The following is a 6022-nucleotide window of genomic DNA, read 5'->3' as shown; positions in this document are numbered from 1 at the left end:
GTACCCCCTAATACGGTTAAACGTGGACACCTGGTGTGTGTTTGTTGGTTGGGTTTCTGGCCAGTGTACTCTTGAGATTATTTGAGTTTGAGCTGGGATCAGCATAGTCAACAGCAATAATCAGGTAGGCTGTGGTGTTTAAACAATGCTCAGCTGGTACTAAGTGGTCCAAAGTATGCCTAGAAATTATCCCCCCTCCCCATTATGCCACCATCAGCTGCCTGAACCCATTGATGGTTCAGGCTGCTGGGTCAGTGCTTTCACGTTGTGTACTCCAACCTGTGTCCCTACCATCCAGATATAACAGCAGAAATATAGACTCATCAGACCAGGAATTGGTTTTCCAATAGCCTCAGTTTTCTGTTCTTAGCTGACAGGAGTGGAATCCGCTCTTCTGCAGCTGAAGCCCATCTGCTTCAAGGTTTGGTGTGTTGTGTGTTCAGGTATGCTCTTCTGCATTTTTTCAGTTACTTTTACCTTCATCTCAGCTCGAACAGTCTGGCCACTCTACTCTAATCAAGAGTCTACTGTTTGAACTTCAGCGTGTTGTCTTGATCACATCTACCCACATAAATTTGTTTCTTGTAAACTTGTTTGGCTGAAGTGTATATATCACGTTTTTAAACTGTAAACCGTGAACAGTAATTTATGCTGGTCATTTACCTGATCATACCTTCTTCAGACTTTTGGACTCCCTGAAACTGAGGCAAAGAGTTTTCAACTATTGATCAGAGGATGATTAAACCAATAAAATTATTCAAGGTCTGGAAAAAAAACAAAACCTGATACCCGAAGAACAAAAAAACCCTCATAAAGTGAAAATATAAAGTCTGTCTGTGATGCCATGGTTACCATTAACCCATCTGTGCCAGGAGTGTCAGACAGCAGAGCTCAAGGTGTGTACACGTCGGTTCTTGTCTGTGTGTCTGTGCATGTGTGTGTGTGTGTGTTCCTGTCTAGCTATCTTTGTGAGGACTGGAAATCTGCATTCTACTATACTTGTGAGAACCAACAGTGACTTGTGAGGACACACTCACCGGTCCTCACAAGTTTGAAGGCCTTTTTGAGGCTCAAAATGTGGTTTTAGTGTCAGGGTTACAATTAGGTTACGGTTAGGTTTAGGGTAAGGGTCAGGGTTAGGCATTCATTTTTAATAGTTAGGGTTGGGGTAAGGGGCTAGGGAAACCATTATATCAATGAAGGTCCTCACTAAGATAGCTGAACGGGCTGGTGTGTGTGAGATCACTGCTCTCAGTGGCACGGGTCCTATTTTGTGATCTCTCAGGCTGACATGTCGAGCAGCGGCCGACCTGGGGTGACCAACAAAAGAGCAGGATGTCTAGAACCACCACCACCCCCACCTCTAAACACACACAAATTCCCCACACAGGAATGTGATGCGACAATAAGGAAACACAATGAAGAGCACAGACAATACAGACAAGCACACACCGTCCCGTCTGCGGGTCAGAATCGGATGAACACACTGAACAAATGGACGTTTCATTGCACCTGAAGCTGTTTTTGTATATTTAGATCTTTTCCCCTCCTGGACGGACAGACATGAGAGAAACCCGGGATTCTCCATCAGGCGATGAAGCCCAGCTTGTCCTCTGAATGGAAACTGTCTCCATTCATTCATGGGAATAACAACAGCTCATTAAGATAAAGTCAGATTGTGCAGATGAGGGTGACTGATTGGCCACATGAGTGACGGGGGCCTGGGGCCGTCACAGCACCTCCAGAGGGGCGGGGAGGGGCCGACGCCATCTCGGCTAACCTACATGCTCTCGGGCCTGTGACGAAATGTTACAGCGAGAGGCAGCCATTAGCGTCTCCTGCTTTTCCAGCTCAGACACAAACGCTTTAATAATGATTTACATTCCGGGGTCGCAATCTGTGCCGAAGGTGCCCGTTTGGCGCTGGCGTCGCAGAGGATCTCTCGAGCGGGAGCTCTTCTCACATGGCCTGTGGACCATGACTTCAGCCGGTGATGGTGGTGGGCCTGTTTTGGAGTGACCCTCTCTCTCCTCCTCCTCTCTAAGAACAATAACGAGCAGCAGGGGCTGCATTAGCTGCTGGGTTCAGAGGGCATCCTTTCCTAGGAAGTGGCCTGTTTTTTTTGTCCAGTCTGCGCCACTCCATTCTCGAGCTTGGTGCGTCTCAGTCAGGCCTGGATGGGTAATTAAAAAGGCAAGACCTCAAGTTGTGATCATTAGGGGCCAATCCAGAATAGACCCTCCTTTCCGCTATGACTCGTAAAGTTTCCTTATTTCATTGTGCTTCTCTCCTCCCCTTGTGTGTACACGAGGTGGCTTAAACATTGCTCAACCTCCACCCTGGGTCGCACATAAACACCTGAAAACACCGCCAGCAAACATAAACTTCACCACAATCAATCCCGTGCCCCTTTTTTTCTGCCCTCAATGCTCCTCCTGATGCACATTCTCCATCTGCCGCTGACGCCTTGCACGCTCTACTTGTTACTTTTTATCTGCACTAACACTTCATTTCTCCCACTCTAGCTATTGAAATGTTTCTTTGTCTCCCCTCCACCCACCCACCGCCTCCACTGCCTCTGTCTTCACCCTCCGCTCTTGACTGCTGCTGTTGTGCTGTGTGGCTTTCACCGTCCAGGGCCCTTGAAGTCTCTTTGCGGTCCTCTCATGAGTTTCGTCTCCCCACTCAGACCCCACTTGCCTCTTTCACCGAGACATTAACTCCACTCTTATCCTCTCACGCTCTTATCCAGCGTCCCACGCTTGATTTTTTTTTAGGCAAATTTATCTTTTTGCATCATTTTGGGAAAAGTCTTTTATCGCTGTAATCGGTTTTACAAGAAACAGGAGGTACTGTAGAAAGACATCTGCCTTTTTTACCCCCATTTTTTTCCCTTTTAACTGCACTCATTAGTGTGGCTTCTCTAGCGGCCAGACATTCTCATTTTATTTGCCAATCAGACCCAGTCCAAAGAAGTAGAGCTCCTTTTCCTTTTAGCAGCAAAGGAGCCTCTCTTGTTGAAAAGAGTTAAGCCAAGTGCCTTGCTTGAGGGCATTTTAATGCATGACCTCTTTTTACCCTTCATCGTCCACACACACACACACACACACACACTCAAGAGTCTGACAGTACTCCTCGGGCGCAGACTGTGGTTTTTTTAGATGCAGGACAAACAGAGGGTCAATGCGGCACACGGAGCGGATCGGGAATGTTTAACTTCTTTATCTCGTTTCATCTTTTAGCCCGTACAAGATTACGTTTTTGAAGCAGTTCTAGGAATATTTGCAATGTGTTCTTCCTTTGCTTGGTAATCTTTGATCTTCTGTGTGCGGTTGGAGGATAAATCAGCACAATCAGCATGTCTGTGTGACGTTGAATGAGGTGTTTGTCGGCCGGGTGTTTGACTGCACTGGCCTCTGCAGGTCAGTCCTCTCCCTCGGGGCAGGACCTGATACCTGGAAGATTTTATCCACCTCCGTCGTGTGTGTATAGTGCTGCATGTGTGTGTGTGTGTGTGTGCTTTGAAAGGTGCGTTTTTCTTGATGTCTCCTGGTCAATAGTAGCTTCCTGCCTTCGGGGTCTGAGTGTTGTTTAATAGGCCGGTATGACACAGGGCACCTGTGTTTCCTCCCTCTACCTGCTCCGACACAGAAACAGCCTCTGTTTGGCCACTTTGCTCTGTTTGACTGGCACATTTGTTCCAGCTGCATTAGAGTTAAAGATGGAGGAGATTAGATAACTTCTTGAAATTTGAGAGAGGTGATATCATTTGAAGTCTGCTCAGGTGTTCTGAGGCCTCTTTTCGGGCCTATGAGAGCAAATTGACTTACAGCGAAATTTAGATGATGATTGCGGTAGGTGGTTTGGTCCTCCACCTTGAACTAGACAAAGGTCATAACCACAATATACAGTACTGTGCAAAAATCTTGAGCCACTTCTTGTTTCTTTCTTTTTTTCTTTTTCTTTTTTTTTTTTTGAGGAACATGGGAAATGCGTGCAGCAAGTTATTGAAACACGTGTAATGGATGCTGGCAGCCTTTTGATCTGTTCTCGGTCAAATTGATCCCACACTGCTTCAATAATGTTGAGGTCTGGGCTTTGGGGAGGCCAATCCATGGCTGACAGTGTTCCAGGTATGCTTTCATCATTATCAGGCTGAACAACAAAGCTGTTGCCAATCAGAGACTTTCCAAATGGTATCGCATAGTAGATCAAAATCTGATGGTTTTATTACTCCATCAGACCTGTTGCCACTGATTTTCAGTCCATCCATATGGAAAAGAAATAGTAATAACTTATATGATTTACTCATTAAAGTGGCCACTTTCTCATTACTTTCATATATTGTTTTAGGAAGTATCCAAAACATACAAGTTTCATTTATATAATTTTTCAAGGGATCTTATATCTGTTTTCACTCTTGTATGCTTTTCATACAAGTTTCACACAAGACAGATACAAACTTTTTAATATGGCATACCTCAGCCTGCTTCTTAAGGAGATCGTTTTTAGATACTGTTAATACTGCTGTGGATAGTTTTTCAGAATGGCTACTTCTTCTTTTGTCCTCCACGCTGCACACTATACATAGATATACCAAGTTTTCAGCTAATAGCTCTTTGCGAATCACCTTGTTGATGCATAAAACAATTAAATGGGAACAAATGATGTGTTTGTGCAACAGGCAGATACAATTTAAAATGGGTTACTTGCTATTGTCTGTTGCTCTGTTATGTGTACACACTGCACAGGTTTATTCCTTAAGTTAAGAACTTTTTATGCTTGGATGAGTGTTAAGTGGCTTAACAAAACAATGATAATATTAATAAAAACATTCCTCTGAAAATGGTCAGGTGCAAGGATTGGACTGAATCCTTGTACCTGACCAATTAGTTTTACTATTGAAACTACGATACACCCCATGATATTGATCCTCAAAGTTGACCATAGAAAAAAACCTCCTCTCCCTCCCCACAAATGAAACCAAGCTGCTGTCTACAAAATGCACACTTAGAAGATCTGTTACCTTCTTTGTCCCGTCATTGTTATTGCTGGTATTGGGGTTTTGAATAGCGAGGCCTCAGAAATGCTGGATAATAATAATTAGTTTATCAGTAGTAGTGGAAATAACAACAAGAAGGCACAAGTATAGCATCCACATTAAACTGGGTTTTTTTCAATGCAACGTCAGTGGAGAGCCTTCACCACACCCGTGGTATCAATCAGCCGTTGCAGTGCAGCAGCAGACTGGTTGGACATTTTACTGATCAACTTCACCGGTGATTATATAGAAAACAGGAAAATGAAAGGTGAGTTTAACAACCTCAGTTCATTCATTCAGAGACACACAGTGACGACTGCAAGAAGCTTCTGACATGGCGTGTGACGTTTCCCTGCTTCTGCATGGGTAACAGTCAGAGAGTTCCTGTTATATTGGCGAATAAGATTGCTGGACTGAGTGAACAGGCTAAATACCTGTACGATGAATCTCACTTCCATTAGCCGTTACTCTACCCTACTGTGGGAAGTAGTTGCTATATCACAGAGCTGCACAGAACCAACACTACAGCTGCCAACGTCATCACACTCATACTCATCATTTTCTCGTCACACGTTCTTCTCTTAAATGCATCCATGGGGTTGCACATTTCCCTGTAACACACTTCTGCCCCTTTAGCTCTGTTAATGAAGGAGAAGTTCAGAATAATCATTCAGAGTGATTAGTGATAAGGTAATGGGTTCACTTACACAATCTGGGTCTAATCAAGGGTCACAAAGAGGCTGACCCGGGCGGGGCCCGCCTGGCATCGCTGCCATTCACAGTTAAAAACAACGGCGTGTCCTGCAGCTCATTTGGGTGGACAAACTCTGCCAGCCTACATTATACGTATTCGTCAGGCTGAATTGGTGGGCCAGTATCTCGGCCCAGAGATAAGTGGAGAACTTTCCAGATGACTGGAGCAGGACAACCCCAGCCCGTCATCCCACTGATTGCCACACACTCCTCTGTTGCCTTTTTGGC

The sequence above is a fragment of the Neolamprologus brichardi genome, chromosome 7, assembly GCF_056152115.1.
Source record: "Neolamprologus brichardi isolate AB-2024 chromosome 7, ASM5615211v1, whole genome shotgun sequence".
Classification (NCBI taxonomy): Eukaryota; Metazoa; Chordata; class Actinopteri; order Cichliformes; family Cichlidae; genus Neolamprologus; species Neolamprologus brichardi.
Note: the sequence above shows the minus strand (reverse complement) of the source record.